This window comes from Dasypus novemcinctus, chromosome 28 (assembly GCF_030445035.2).
Source record: "Dasypus novemcinctus isolate mDasNov1 chromosome 28, mDasNov1.1.hap2, whole genome shotgun sequence".
Taxonomy (NCBI): domain Eukaryota; kingdom Metazoa; phylum Chordata; class Mammalia; order Cingulata; family Dasypodidae; genus Dasypus; species Dasypus novemcinctus.
In genome coordinates, this window is record NC_080700.1 from 27,665,109 (window position 1) to 27,681,389 (window position 16,281).

General features: G+C 45.1%; 1 long non-coding RNA gene across 2 annotated transcripts in view; it reads right to left on the reverse strand.

Annotated features, from left to right (window-relative positions):
* Window positions 1–16,281, reverse strand: part of LOC131276368 (uncharacterized) — a 146,394-nt gene that overhangs the window by 105,346 nt on the left and 24,767 nt on the right. For both annotated transcript variants that reach the window (XR_011647711.1, XR_011647712.1), the window contains exon 2: window positions 9,674–9,789. This is a non-coding gene — a long non-coding RNA (uncharacterized lncRNA). The remainder of the gene's footprint in view (window positions 1–9,673; window positions 9,790–16,281) is intronic.

Here is a 16,281-nt window from a genome sequence, read left to right on the forward strand (position 1 = left end):
GGGAGAGAGGTTCCCTGTCAACTGGGCCACCTCAGTTTCTGGTTTCTGTTGCGCTTCACCTTGACTCTCCCCTTCATCTCTCTTTTGTTGTGTTATCATCTTGTTGCATGACTCACTTGCATAGGCACTGGCTCACACGGGGGCACTTGGCTTGCCACGCTGTCACTCACATAGGCATTTGGCTCACCACGCAGGCACTCAGCTCATCATACAGGCACTGGCTCACCACGTAGGCATGATTTCTCTTCTTCTTTTTCACCAGGAGGTCCCCAGGATCAAACCTGGGTTCTTCCATATGGTAGGCGGAGGCCCTATCGCTTGAGCCACATCCACTTTCCAGGTTTTGCCTTATGAATGCTCAATCACAGAACTTAAATTCAAAACTGGGTCCTTGTGCAAAACCTTTCCAAGATAGTGTAGGCTCCAATTGCATTCATCATTCACTCCAAAGACTCCCCCAAATTCACTGCACTTGACTGGCTGCTTGAGGAGTGGGAATGAGCCTGTGCCATGATGCTAGCAAAACTTCAAGCAAGCAAACAAAAATAGAAGAAAAGGGCAACAGACTTGGCCCAGTGGTTAGGGCATCCATCTACCACATGGGAGGACCAAGGTTCAAACCCTGGGCCTCCTTGACCCGTGTGGAGCTGGCCCATGTGCAGTGCTGATGCATGCAAAGAGTGCTGTGCCACACAGGGGTGTCCCCATGTAGGGGAGCCCCATGCACAAGGAGTGCACCCCATAAGGAGAGCCACCCTAGCATGAAAGAAAGTGCAGCCTGCCTAGGAATGGTGCCGCACATATGGAGAGCTGACACAACAAGATGACGCAACAAAAAGAAACACAGATTCCCATGTCGCTGACAACAACAGACGCAGCAAATAGACACAGAGAACAGACAACCAGGGTAGGGAGGGAGGGGAGAAAAATAAATAAATAAATCTTAAAAAAAAAAAAAGAAAGAAAAAAAGTGAAAAGACAGCCTACCCAAAAGAAAAAAATATTTTAAAAAAATAGATGAAAAGTTTTCTGGCAAGGATGGATGGATGATGTCAGCCCAAACTTACCTTTTGTCAAATGAACATATATTTTGAAAAGCTAGAGGAATCTCCTTTGCCCAAATGTCTCCTCCTAAATTCTAGAAATGCCACTAATTTGAGATGTATTTGGGCTAACAAAGATTTAAACACATGCAAAAATCCATACCCAGAAGACTATGCTTGTGTTTTAGTAGATAAGTCTTTAATCAGATTTTTTCTTCCTAATACCTAGCTAAAATTAGGCAACTAATAAAACAGGAACTCCTAGTTACAAGGAGATAAATATTAGAGTGTGAATATGTTTAAGATGCTTGGGAAGCCTTCTAGGAAGTTTTGAGAAAGGAAACAGACATAGGAAGGGATTTGATTGGGAGTTAGGAAAGTTCTGATCTTACCAACCTCTACCTCAGAATGTTTCTAAGGCTAGTCTATGGTCAAGGCTGGAAGTTGGACCTGACAGCTATGAGGGGGTGGGCAGTGTTTGGCAGGAGTGATATAAGAGGCAGAGAATCAAACACATCTAAGATTGGGTCCTGGGTCTACCACTGACCAGCCATAAGCCTTGTCTTGGGTCAGCTTCTAACCTCTCTGAACCTCAAAGTCCTCATTTGTGAAATGGACATAAACACACCCTGACTTGAGGGGTTTCTCTGGCAATTCAGTAAGATAAAATGCAACTGGGCACTGTCCTAAGAATAAAAGCCTAACTCTTAATTCTCAAGGCACATTAAAGAAAAGCCAACAATGTGAGAGCACAATAAACAGCATTTACCCTTTTCTTCATTTGATTTTCAAGGCACTTTTGAGAGCTCACATATTGTCATTCATATCTGCTGTTTCTTGATTTTCTCCCTGAGCAGTGTGACGGTTTGAAGTTCTTTTGTGAATCCCAGAAATGACTGCTGTTTGAACTAACCCATTCCCATAGGCGTGAGGCCCTTTGATTGCATTAGATTCAGTTAAGGGATCTTGATTAGGTCACTTGATTAGATCACTTTTGATTGGACTATGTCGGTGAGGCCCTGATTTGGACATTTTTGCAGCCTCAAAACTATGAGCTTTTTACCCCAAATAAATCCCTTTTATACAAGCCAACCCATTTCTGGTATTTTTGCATTGGCAGCCTTTGGCAATTTGTATACTTTGCATTTTCTCAGTCTGTGCACATCCTCATGGACGTCAAGGTGGTGCTAAAGGAAATAGCCTATTACAGAATTTGGAACTAATCACTGAATTAACTTGTACAGCACAAGGGAACTTCCTGGGGAGGCAGAACAGTCTACACCTTGATTAGGGTGAAAGTTAACAGGTGCATAGATTTGTCAAAATTATTGATACATGTAAAATGCATGAATTATAAATTATAATTTATAACTAAAACTCATTTTAAAATATTTTATTTATAATTTGTAAATTATACCTTGATATAATTTAGTAGATCTAATTGTATCATTAAAAAAGTAAAATAAAATATACCCTTACCCTTCTATTATTCATCATAGGTAATTCTCCAGTCAAAAAAAAAAGAGTCCTAACAGAGCACTCTATGGACCTAACTCTAGCAACAAAGAAATAAGACTAATATCCATTAGGCAGGCATGAAAACCAGTCTTAAATTATTTTATGATCGTGTAGTACAAAAAGGGAAGATTTAATAGAGTAGATGATCCATTACAGCGGGTCATTAAAATCACTTTTGAGAAACACTTTTGTTTCTTTTGCTTCATCTCGAAAGATCACGTTTGGACCCATGAGGCAGACAGGAGATAAACAGACACACCTACCTACCTTCTGACCCCTTTTCTATTCTAATTCACGGTAAAATAACCGGAAAAGCTTGAAGACAAATTTTCACTTTCCAAAACTGGCGTCCTCTTTCTGCTCGTTGGGAGGCTGCCGGTGTGAAAGTGTATTGTCGGTTGCCTCCGCTTGCCAGGGCTGCCGGGACACAGCTCCACAGACGTGTGGACTGAAACAACAGACATTCGTTGCTCCACCGTTCTGAAGGCCAGAAGTCGGGAATCCACATGTCTGCAGGGCCAAGCTTCAATCCAGGTCCACGAGGAATGATCCCTTCCACACGTCTTGTAGCTTCCGATGGTTTCCTGGTACTCCATGGCATTCTCTCTTCTGTCTCTCTGCCTGTGTCCAGTATTCTCTTCTTAAAAGGACACTGGTCCTATTGATTAAGGCCCACCTGGCTTCTGATTGGCCTCATCTTAATTAATCACTTAATCAAGGGTCCTATTTACAAAACCGGTCATATTCATGGGATCTGGGGTCAGGAACTGAACATATCTTTCTTTTTTTCTTTTTTTTTTTAAGATATATTTATTTATTTATCTCTCTCCCCTTCCCCACCACCCCCCGCCCTGGTTGTCTGTTCTCTGTGTCTGTTTGCTGCGTCTTCTTCGTCGGCTTCTGTTGTTGTCGGCAGCACGGGAATCTGTGTTTCTTTTTGTTGCATCATCTTGTTGTGTCAGCTCTCCGTGTGTGCAGTGCCATTCCTGGGCAGGCTGCACTTTCTTTCGCGCTGGGCAGCTCTTCTTATGGGGTACACTCCTTGCGCGTGGGGCTCCCTACGCGGGGGACACCCCTGCGTGGCAGGGCACTCCTTGTGCACATCAGCACTGCGCATGGGCCAGCTCCACACGGGTCAAGGAGGCCCGGGGTTTGAACCATGGACCTCCCATGTGGTAGACGGATGCCCTAACTGCTGGGCCAAGTCCGCCGCCAGGAACTGAACATATCTTTTGGGGGGACACCGTTCACCCCCTAACACTGTTCCACCAGGCATGTGACTACTCCTATTCTAAAATAATAATTATTTTGTCTTAGATCAAAAGCTTTTGATCTGTTTCCGGATTGATGAGTATCACTGTCATTTAAATCACAATAAATGAAATTAAAGGTGGCCAAATGTGTAACAGTGCTTTGAATTCTTTCTGCCTTTTTGTCCTCTTTTTCCTCTTTCATTTTGGAGGTAATCAGTGCCAATGAAGGCTCTTTTTCCCACTGGATAACCAAAATATTGGTGTGTCGGTTTGAAGCTTTCATGCACCCCAGAAAATCCTGTTCTTATAGCTAATCCAGCCCTGTAAACCTACTGGAGATGGAACCTTTTGATTAGATCCTTCAGTAGGGCATGATCCAGGGTGGGTCTTAATCCTCTTACTGGAGCCCTTTTTTACTGAATAAAATGCCACAGCCACAGAAAAAAAAAATTTGCAGAGACTGAGAGGAACCCGGAAACTGAGAGAGAAGGCCCCAGGAGCCAAGGAAACCACATTAGCCAGAAACCAAAAACAGCAAGGCCTGGAGGAGAGGGGAAATGTCACATGCCTGATCATCCACAGCTGCAGCTTGGGGAGAAATCCTCTGATGATGTCTTCTTTTTTTTAAACACTAATTTTTTGAGATTTTTTTTCCTCCCTTACTCAGACAATATGGGTTTGTTTGTTTTTTAAAAAGATTTATTTATTTATTTATTTCTCTCCCCTTCCCCCTCCACCCCCCATACCCCAGTTGTCTGTTCTCTCTGTCTATTTGCTGTGTCTTCTTCGTCGGCTTCTGTTGTTGTCAGCGGCACTGGAATCTGTGTTTCTTTTTGTTGTGTCATCTTGCTGCATCAGCTCTCCGTGTGGGCAGCACCATTCCTGGGCAGGCTGCACTTTCTTTCGCGCTGGGCGGCTCTCCTTACAGGGCGCACTCCTGGTAAGTGGGGCTCCCCTACGCGGGGGACACCCCTGCGTGGCAGGGCACTCCTTGCGCGCATCAGCACTGCACATGGGCCAGCTCCACACGGGTCAAGGAGGCCCGGGGTTTGAACCGCGGACCTCCCATGTAGTAGACAGACGCCCTAACCACTGGGCCAAGTCCGCTTCCCTGTAAGATTTTTTTTTAAGGAGGTACCAGGGGCCGAACCTGGGACCTCTTACATGGGAATTAAGCACTCAACCACTGAGCTACATCTGCTCCCCAGCTTTTAATCCAGTAAATCCCATTGTAAAAACCAACCCATTTTATGCTATCTGCCTTTCGGCAGCCTACCAAACTAAACCAACTGGTTAACAGCCTCTGCGAATCTCAGTGAAAATCCTCATTGTTTGGACACCAGTAAACAAAAGTGTGCTGAGTTTATGCAGTTGATCCATGTCACTATCAAATGGAGAACTTTAAGCCATGGGAGGGCACACAGTTTTTTTGGTAGAAACAATCTCAAAGGTGTGCACTATGTATGTATTAATTCTAGGATAAGATGGGACAGCACTAAATGACCTCTTCAGGTATCTTGTAGTTTCACTTTCTGCATTTAAATCTCTGAAGTCTTAGGAATTTATCCTGGGTACAGTATGGGGCAGAGATCCAGTTTTAGTTTTTACCAAATGGCTGTCCAGGTGTCTCAACATCATTTAGTAAAAAGTCCATCTTTCTCTCCCACTGATTTGAGATGGTACATTTGCCACCTTCTAAATTGTCACATGCACTGCGTCTACTCCTTGGTTTTCTTTTCTATTCCAGTGACGTGCAAATACCACCTTGTTCTATTTATAGAGGTTTTATAATATGTTTGAATATTTGGAAAGGCTAGTCCTATCCAAATTCTTTCCTGGTTATCCTAGCTGGGATATATAGTGTATTAGTCAGTCAAAGGGGTGCTGATGTAAAATACCAGAAACGGGGTGGTTTTTATAAAGGGTTTTTATTTGGGGTAGGAGCTTACAGATACCAGACCGTAAAGCATAAGTTACTTCCCTCACCAAAGTCTATCTTCACATGTTTGAGCAAGATGGCTGCCGATGTCTGAGAGGGTTCAGGCTCCCTGGATTCCTCCCTTCCAGGGTCTTGCTTCTCTCTGGGTTCAGGGTTCCTCTCTTCCTAGGGCTTGCTTCTTCCTGGGCTCAGGGTTCCTCTCTTCCCAGGGCTTGCTTCTCTTTCTTTTGTGAGCTTACTTCCTGGGGCTCCAGATTAAGGCTTCAGCATCAAACTCCAACATCAAAACTCCAACATCAAAAACCCTCATCTCTGTCCTTTGCCTTGCTATCAAATGGAGAACTTTAGGGCCAGTGCCCTAATGATGTGTCCCAGTCAAAGCCCTAATCATAACTTAATCATGCCCACGCACAGACCAGATTACAAACATAATCCAATATCTATTTTTGGAATTTATAACCATATAAAATTGCTATATATAGTATTTTGTAAATTAACTAGAGAGAATCGACATCTTTATGTTGGTGAATCTATTTTAAAATATTGTATGTTTTGCAATTTGTTCAAGCCTAATCTTGTTTTTCAGGACTGCATTAAAGACTGATTGATTGATAGTTTTGCTGATTAATAGATAGATAGATAGATAGATGTTAGAAATATATAGACAGATGATAGGGAGATACAGATAGATTACATAGATAGACCGATAGATGAGAGAGAGTTAAAATTAAGCTATTTATTTTGAGATATTTGTAGATTCACATGCAGCTGTAATAATTAATACACATTCTGTATTACCATTACCCAGTTTTCCCCATTGGCAATACTTTGCAAAACTAGAGTCCAATCTGACAATCAGATAACAGCATTTATAAGACTCAGATACAGAACATTTCCATCACAAGGATCCCTTCCCTTTTATGGCCACACCTACTTCCTTTCTCTCTTACCTCCCCCTTTTATCACCCAGCAATCACTTATCTGTTCTCTATATCTATAAATTTGTCATTTCAAAATTGAAGTCATACAAAGTGTAACCTTCTGGGAATTGTTTCTGTTTTTCCACTCAGCCTAACTCTTTGGAGATTTGTCCAGACTGTTGCATGTATCAGCTGCTCCTTTTTTTGGCTGGGGAGCATCCACGGTATGGATGGACCACAGATCGTCCAGCCATTCGCCCACCGAAGGAGAGCAGGGCTGTTTCCAGATTTCAGTTACGACAAATAAGGCTGCCACACACATGCGTGAACAAGTTTTTGTGCAAACATTCATCTTCATGACTTTGGACACAAGCCCATGAGCGCAATTGGTACATTACAGAGCAGCTGCATGGATAATTTTATTAAGAAACTGCCAAGGGAAACGGATGTGGCTCAAGCAGTTGGACTTCCGTCTACCAAATAGGAGGTCCAGGGTTCGATGCCCAGGGCCTCCTGGTGCAGGTGAACTGGACCGCAAAGTGAGCTGATCCACGTGGAGTGCTGCCCGCGCAGGAGTGCCAGCTAACGTGGACAACTGGCGCAGCAAGAAGATGCAACAAAAAGAGACACAGAGGAGAGACAAGAGTGAAGCAGAACAGGAAGCTGAGGTGGCTCAAGAGAACGATCACCTCTCTCCCTCTCTGGAAGGTCCCAGGATCGGTTCCTGGAGCCGCCTATTGAGAATACAAACAGATACAGAATGGACAGAGAGCAGACAACCGGGGGGGGGGGGGGGTGCCTGAGAAATAAATCTTTAAAAAAAAAAAAGAAAGAAACTGCCAAGCTCTTTTCCATTTTGCATTCCCACCAGCAACATCTGAGGGATCTAGTTTCTCCACATCCTTGCCAGCATTTGGTGTTATCACTGTTATATATTTTAGCCACTCTAACAGGTGTGTGGTATTATCTCATGGTTTTATTTTGCATTTTCCTAATGGCAAGTTGGTTTTAGATGGTACTATGTATTCTGATACCTCAGAATGATTTCTCTAATCACTACGTACTCCTGAATCTTTTCTCATGTCTGGTGATTTTTCATTATCTTCTCATTCCTTAAGTGTGTGTGTGTGTGTGTGCGCAAGTGTCAAGGGTGGGAGAGAATATGTCATGCTGGGGAGTAGCAGCGGCCTATGCTTCTGCCCAGTATCAACATTTGAGTTTTTATCTTAACTAGAAATCTGCGCGCCTCTTACTATTATCTTTAATTCAAGCACAAACATAAGGGGGAAAGTTGTATTTCTTTTGCTTACTTGGGAATCCAGTTGCCTAGAGAGAGAGAAAATGACTAAAGTGTTAGCAGCTTTACCCAGGAGTTCATTTGGGCTGCTCCAAGTGAGAACAAAGGTAGATGTCTTTTCATTTATTTTTTTTAAAGATTCATTATTTATTTATTTCTCCCATCCCACACCGTTGTTTGCACTTGCTGTCTACTCTCTGTGTCTGCTCATTTTGTGCTTGTCTTCTTTTTAGGAGGCACTAGGAACCAAACCCAGGACCTCCCCTGTGGTAGGCGGGCACCCAACTGCTCGAGTCAGATCTGCTTCCCAGATGTCTTCAGTGATTTCTTTTGGAAGGGGGCAGGCATAGATTTACCCCCCCCCCCCACCAAGCACCCCAAGTGCACCCCGTGAGAACCCTTGCTCGACTGGCTCCAGCAGCAGCAGCATCTCCACCACCATCATCATCCTCTTCACCCCCCATCATTCTCAGAGTAGCTCACACCTATGGAGCGCCGGCACAGTTCCAAGCATCTTCTGTGAATTGACTCCCCGAACCCCCACGACAACCGCGAGACGGAGGTGAGATCATTTACCTGAGTTTACAGGTGTGTGAACCTTGGCAAGGAGAAGTTATGCTCCCCTGCCTGAGCCCCTCCGCTGTCCCTGGACGGGTTGGGATGGACTCCTCGGCCCCCCAGCCGTGCCCACCAGCCTGGCCTGGACCCTGGACCCTGCTCAGGCGCCACAGGGTGGCTCTGGTCACTTGGCTTGCTCACGCCTGCAACAGGGATTTCAAGTTGTCTCCCTTTTTCCCCTCAATCCTCAGCCCTGACCTTACCTCCTCCTTCATAAAGAAAATAGAAAGCCCACGTGGATGACGCACATACCAAGTCCTCCAACTTCTTACGTGCACTGCGCCCTCATTTTCTGTCCTGTTAGCCTGGGTGGCAGGCAGGGGTGGTGTGGGTGAGCGCTCCTTCCCTAAGTAACCCTGCTTCAAAGGTGCCCAGGAGGAGGGCAGAACCTCTTTTATTTGGACTTCAATGTTCTCACCTTTAAAACTCAAGGGCTGGGAGTGGATGGCGCTCGGTGGTTGAGCGCCTGCTTCTCATGTACGAGGTCCTGGGTTCAATCCCCGGTACCTCCTAAAAAATAAAAAATAAAAATAAACCCAAGGGCTGGATTTAGAGGCTCTCTAAGGATTCTTACAGCCTGAAATTCTTCAGATCATCCTGCCAGGGCCAGCACGGGAGGACCCAGCCTCTGGTTTTCAGATCTGCAGTGTCTGTTCTCACTTCTTCCTCTAGAGGGCACGACAGAACCAGGAGCAGCTCTCAACTGGCTGCAAATCTTCAATCTTGGATTGGAAAAGAACCTAAAGTACAGGATGTCTATGGGTTTCCCATATTATTGGTTGATTTCAACTCGTCGTTTTCTCTTCTTTGACCAGGGGCGATAAAAAATGGATTAAATTTTTTACGTGCATCCACGTAAAAGAACACAGTGGCTTTTTTTTTTTAAGCCTTGTTGCAAATTGCAACTAGGCTCTCAAAGAAAGTTTCACTTTTGCCAGAGCTGCAGGCTTTTTATATAAAGGCACAGTGACATTTTCTGCCACTAGTAATGGCCGCGTTGTCAAAATATGAACGGAGGACATCAAATGCGAAAACACTGAAGGGCACCACAAATTCAATTCATTAATAGCACAAACAGCGCCCACCTGTTCCAACCAGGCCTGCTGTGTTGCCTTGTCTTTGTCTTCATCAGTGCATGACTGCTTAGGGCTGAGCTTCTTTCCATTAGCCTTTTGGGGTGATTTTTCGAGATCCATGACATCTTGAGTTGACACATTCAGAAATAAATGAATAAAATAAAAATGAGTATCAAATTTTGGATCAGGATAATTTTTACTCTAAACTCTTTTATATATATATATATTTTTTTTACATGGCATTTTCTCCAACCATTCAACAAACTGTGGTTTCCCCATGTCCTTGCTGGGTACCTGTGTGCTCAGTTTGCACAGGTGCACAACAGAAGGGTGCCCAAGCCGACCCTCAAAGCTGAGGCCAGCTGAGCGTGCTTAGATCCCAAAGCCTTCCTGCCACATTGCAGAATGAAGACCCCACACATGGGCCACTGCTTCCCACACTCACTTGGGGCACAGAACAGGCAAGAAATGGATGAGCAAGGAAAGAGAGAAAGGACGGACCAGGTAAGGAAGTCCCCAGCCCGCCCCGATGCTGCTGAACGGGAATTATCATGCCAAACACAGCAACACCCCACAGCTCCAGCAAAGGAAGGGCCCACTCAGGCAGAAACCAGAGCCAGCGTGCCCAGCAGACGGAAATTCTCTGCCCATTTTAGCTTAGCCGCCCTCGAGGCTCCTTCCCAGCTTCTCCTTTTTCTATTTCTTGGCGTTTCTTTCTCAGAACAGTTCTCTGGATTGCAGTAGCTTAGCAACTGATTGGGAGCAGTGGGGGGAGGCAGTCTCAAGGGAGTCCAAGGCACTTAGAAAACCCACCAAAGGAGTCCTGGGCTGGCAGGTGATCAAAAGGAGGGCCAGACTAAAAAGGGTCACAGGAAAACATGTGTTCTTTCTCATTTTCACCCTGTGTCTCCTTGCCTTTCTCCCACTGGCACTGATCTTAATGGCCGTCATCTCTTCCTGCAGTTAACAGAATATTCTTTTTTTAAAAAATGAAAGAGAACTAATTCACATACTATAAAATTCACCCAGTCCAGTGACCTCAGGAAATGCACCAGGTTGGGCAACCATTGCCACGATATGATTCCAGAATGTCCTCATCACCAAAGCCAAACAAAACCAGACTCCAGTAGCAATCAGCAGCCACTCCCCATTCCCCTCTGCCCCCCTCCCAGCCCCTGGCAAACCTCTAATCTGCATTTTGTCTCTATGGCTTTGTCTCTTCCGGACATTTCCTATAAATGGAATAATACAATATTTGCCCTTTTGCATCTGGTTTCTTTCACTCAGCATAATGCCTTCAAGGTCCATCCACGTTGTAGCATGTATCAGCATTTCATTCCTTTCTGTGGCTGAATAGTATTGAATTCTGTGCATCGACCACATTGTGTTTATTCATTCGTCGGTTGACGGGTATTTGGGTTGCTTCCAAATCTTTGGGCTATTGTGAACAAGATGCTATGAACACTGGTGAACACGGTTTTGTGTCAACCTGTGTTTTGATTATGCTGGGCAAATACCTAGAAACAGAATGACTGGGTCGTGCAGTAATCCTACGCTCAACTTTTTAAGGAACCGCCAAGCTGTTTTGTCACAGCGGCTGACCCTGGCCGAGGCCCACCAGCAGTGGCTGGAGGGTCCAAATTCTCCCCATCCTCACCCACACATCTTCTTGTCTGTCTTTATTTTATAGCCATCCCAGGCAGTGTGATGTGGTTGGGATATTCTTGTGGTTATCTCATTACAGAATTTCCTTTTCTAAGTCGGACCTTCCAAGGTCCATACTTTTCACAGACATCAGATACACCATGACGAGTTGTGATTGTGTGGCTCATCATTAGATCTTATGCGTACAGCTATTTGTAGCTAAAGCAGGCTGTCCAAATGTGTAGTGTTGTACATGTCTGCATGCGTGTCTGTGTGTTCTCTGTGTGTTCTTCTTCCACCCTACCACATCATCTCTGGTCACAAGTGACTTTGTCTATCAGTCTCTTTCACTCTCTTCATTGAGTACAAGCTCTGTTTTCTTTACTGCTTTTATCTCTACCACCCAAAACATTGCCTGACTCATAGTATATTTGTACTCAATAAATATCAGTTAAATTGAATGTTTATCATGCTGGTCGGTGGAGGAAAGATTAACAGGTAAACTGAAGGGGAAAAAAACATGGTCACTCTAATGACTTATTTAATCCTGAGAGAGGAGGAAATGAAAGGTAATAGCTTCAAATGACAATAGTCCCCCAAGGTCTTTTGAACATTTTACATATAAGTGTTTCAAATGTGATAAGGAAATGATAAAGTTGAAATGTTTTCATGTTAACTTGACCATGATTTTAAAGCAATTATTCAGAGTACTTGAGAGCTCAGAAAACACCTTCCTAACAAGTCTTTGGCTTTTCCATGGTAACAGAGATGAGATGGCTTCAGAAAAAAAAAAATCTGATGACAAGAAACAGATGGGAAATGTCACAACTCGTGATTACACTATATGAGCCCTCTATTTAAGGAGCAATGGTGCATTAAGTCACAAAGGGTTACAATAGAAATCATCTTCACATTTAACCGAAATATTTCTTTCATCGCATTGCATCACAACATATTGGTCTAGTCAAAACATGACTAAAGTAAGCATGGCAAGGCATTCCAGAATCCCATTTTCTATCTCACAATTCTCAGGTCAGCTGCTGCTAACAGAATTCATCTTCGAAAATCTGAGGTCTTACTATGCCAAAACAAGTTGCAGTTTACAAAGGAATGACATAAGAACCAAAGATTTTTATCTATTTCTCTGGGGGGTGGGGGAGGGAAATACTTTAAAAATAATAGAATATTCTGGGTCAAATTTTACCCCAAGACGTGGTTCTATGAATGTCTCTAATTTAAGAAAGGAGAAATCTAAAATATTAAATTCTAAGGGAAAAAAAGTTTAATGCTAAAATCCCAAATCAAGAAAAATGCAATTCCATTTGTTTGCTCAACCCGTGATCCCTTGCAGAGACCCAAGAGGCCAAGAGGGACGTGTAAAATGTTACTTCTGGAAAAACAATGCGTGACTTTACAAATGATACTCAGGCTCTTTGACATTTCTTTTTCAAAAATGACAGCCCATGCCCGACAACCAAAAAAAAAATTAAAATCACCATGCGCCTAGAGCTGTGGCCCTGCGGTGGCACAGAGGGACAATTTATGGGCGAGCAGGAGTATTCTTTAACATTTCACCCTCAAATGAGGAACACGTTCTAAACTGTTCATTTGATAATGGGCTTGTTACCTGCTAAATTACTGTCCTAGTTTGCCAGCACTGCTGAAATGCAGGCACATAACATGGGTTGGCTTTTACAGTGGAAATTTGTGAGCTTACAAGCTTGCAGTTCTGAGGACAAGAAAGTGTCCAGATCAAGGCACCATCAAGGCACTGCTTTCTCCCTGAAGTCAGGCTGCTGGATCCAGCTTCCTCTGTCACATGGCAAGGCACATGGTCTCTCCCTTCTCTTCCAGGTTTCTTTGCTTTCAGCTTCTTGCTTCCGTGCCTTTCTCTCTCTTTGTCTGAATTTCACTCTTTTACAAGGGCCTAACTTAAGTAACCTAATCAAAAGATTCTACTTAGAACAGGTTTATACTCACAGGCATGGATTCGCTTTAAGAACCTGATTTTCTGGGGTACATACAGTTCCAAACCACCACAGCCCTGTACCCCTTTCTGAGCTTGAGTTTCTTGGATGGAGAATTAGGTTGTCCTTAGGGTCAAATTTAATAACACAAAGGAGTCAGAAACTCACCCAGGACGACGATCAAGGAGATGATGATGGACAATGACCATCCCAAGGAACAGAGAGAGTCTACAACTGCAAGCAAGATAGTCCCATCCATCTGCCCCATGGGATCTCAGCCCCCTCTCAATTGGAGTTGGAGTGGGCATCACCATCCCAGAATCCTCAGGATTGGGGAATGGATGATGGACCAGAGTAGACTTACTGTTATTATTCTGTAGACTCATTGTTATTCTAGCAATGGAAGAACTTTTATCTTTGATGTAGAAGCAGTGGCCACCGGAGGTTCTGAGGGGAGGGAGAGGGAAAACTATGTGTCATGTGGGGGCATTTTGGGGACATTGGAATTGTCTTGAATGACATTGCAATGACAGATACAGGCCACTGTGTATCTTGTCATAATTTACAAAAGCGTGTGGAATAGAGATTAAGCTATAATGTACGGAAGCAGACTTGGCCCAGTGGATAGGGCGTCCGTCTACCACATGGGAGGTCCAAGGTTCAAACCCCGGGCCTCCTTGACCCGTGTGGAGCTGGCCCATGCACAGTGCTGATGCGCGCAAGGAGTGCCCTGCCACGCAGGGGTGTCCCCCACATAGGGGAGCCCCACGCGCAAGGAGTGCACCCCACAAGGAGAGCCGTCCTGCGCGAAAAAAAGCGCAGACCGTCCAGGAGTGAGGCCGCACACACAGAGAGCTGATGCAGCAAGATGACACAACAAAAAGAGACAGATTCCCGGTGCCGCCGAGAATGCAAGCGGACACAGAAGAACACACAGCAAATGGACACAAGAGAGCAGATGGGCGGGGGGAGAAATAAATAAAATTATTTTTTAAAAAAAGAAAGTGAGTAGGAAACAGGCTCAGCTGGGGAGCAAGCATCTGAGCCCGAGGGGCCCGGGGGTCTGGCGTGGAAGAGGCTGATGCTGAAGCACGCAACGGAGGACAACTCTCAGAATTAAAGGGCCTCTGCATAAGGGAGGCACGTTTTCTAGCTTTTTCTTCTGCTACCGGTGGGGTGGGCTGCAGCCCCTCCTGGCCCTCCCTGCCCTTGAGGCTGATGGAGAGAAGGTGGGAGGATGCTTGCCTGGCCCAGAGAGAGAAACGCCCTCACGTGGGGAGCTGACCACGGAAATGGGGTGGCGCCCCTGCGAGGAAGTAAGCTCTCCCCTGCACCCCAAATAGATCGGAGTCCACGAAAACCACGTGCTTTCCACCGCTGCAGAGGGAAACGCTGCAAAGCTTCCGCAGCCAGCCTCAAAAAATCCTGATGCAAGAAAGAAACACGTGCAGGATTGGGCTCAGCCAGAAACGGGAGGCTCTGGGAAGCACGTTGCTAAAAGAGGCTCCAAACACAACCACATCCTGGCGCAGGGTCGTTTTTAATACCCGCGCCCTCTAAGCCTGCGCCGTACACCTTCTGTCCCCCCGCCTGCCCTCGGGTCCCCCGTGCCCCCATCTCCGGACATGCCATCCAACCCATTTCAAGTTCAGATCAGGCAAGAGTGTCCGGGATCTCTCCTATGCTTGCGGGGCTCTCCCCACGGCCTTGACCTTCCCCTGCCCGCAGGTGAGGCTCTCGGCTCCAGCCCTCCTGGTTGTGGCTTTGCCTTGCATGTCTACTAGCGCAGCAGCAGCTTCCTGTGGCATCACAGATTAACAGCGATGTCACAGGAACCACGGCAGATAGATAGAAGGGGCTGGTCCCCATCGGGTGTTCCACCACTTTGGCAGGTGCCTTGGAACTGAGGTTGCTTGGATTTCAGCAATTTCACTTTTTTTTTTTTAAAGATTTATTTGTATTTATTTCTCTCTCCCCATCTCCTTGTGGTTTGCACTTGCTGTGCCTGTTCATCTTCTTTGTTTCTTTAGGAGACTCCAGGAACCAAACCTGGGACCTCCATGTGGGAGGGAGGCTCCTAATCGCTTAAGCCACCTCCACTCCCTGCTTTGTTGTGTCTCTCGTTATGTTTTGCCTCTTGGGTCTCTTGTTGCGTCGCCTTGTCACATCAGCTCTCTGCACCCATCCGTTGTGCCAGCTCACCGTCCTGTTTGTCCTCTTTATGAGGAGGCACTGGGAACCTCTGCTCCCTGCTTTGTTGTCTTTTATTATTTATATTTTTTGTGTGTCTTTTTCAAGATTTATTGCCCCCCGACCCCCCTTGTTTATGCCCGCTGTCTGTTCTCTGTGTCCATTTGCTGTGTGCTCTCTGTGTCTGCTCGTCTTCTCTTTAGAAGGCACTGGGAACTGAAGCTGAGACCCCCCCATGTGGGAAGGAGGCACTCAATTGCTTGAGCCTCCTCAGCTCCCTGCTTTGTTTTGTCTCCCATTGTCTTTCCTCTTTGTGTCTCCTTGTTGCATCATCTCGTTGTGTCAGCTCACTGCACCTGCCCGTCACACCAGCTCACTGTCTTCTTTAGGAGGCACTGGGAACTAAACCATGAACCTCCCATGTGGTAGGCAGGAGCTCAATCACTCGAGCCACATCCACTTCCCAGCAATTTCACTTTACTGCAGAGATGAGTTTCAACTTTTCGGTATTTCTGTTTTGCCCCCTATCAGCAAACATTCAAACCTTCATAGCACCTGTAATACTTAGAAGAAATTATTGTGGTCTCAAATGAAGAGAAAGCTACTAAAAGCATTGTAAGTAATAATGCTATTTTTCTACATGATTGAATGCTGGATGTGCCATTTCTTTCCTGTGGCAAACTTTTGGGATGAAAACATAGTTATCAATCTGAACATCAGATTATTTGTAAATTTTAAGGCTTAGGAACTAAGTTCCTGGCATGGTATGGTTATCTTTTAAAGTAACCATTATTATAATATTTGTGACTCTCAGAA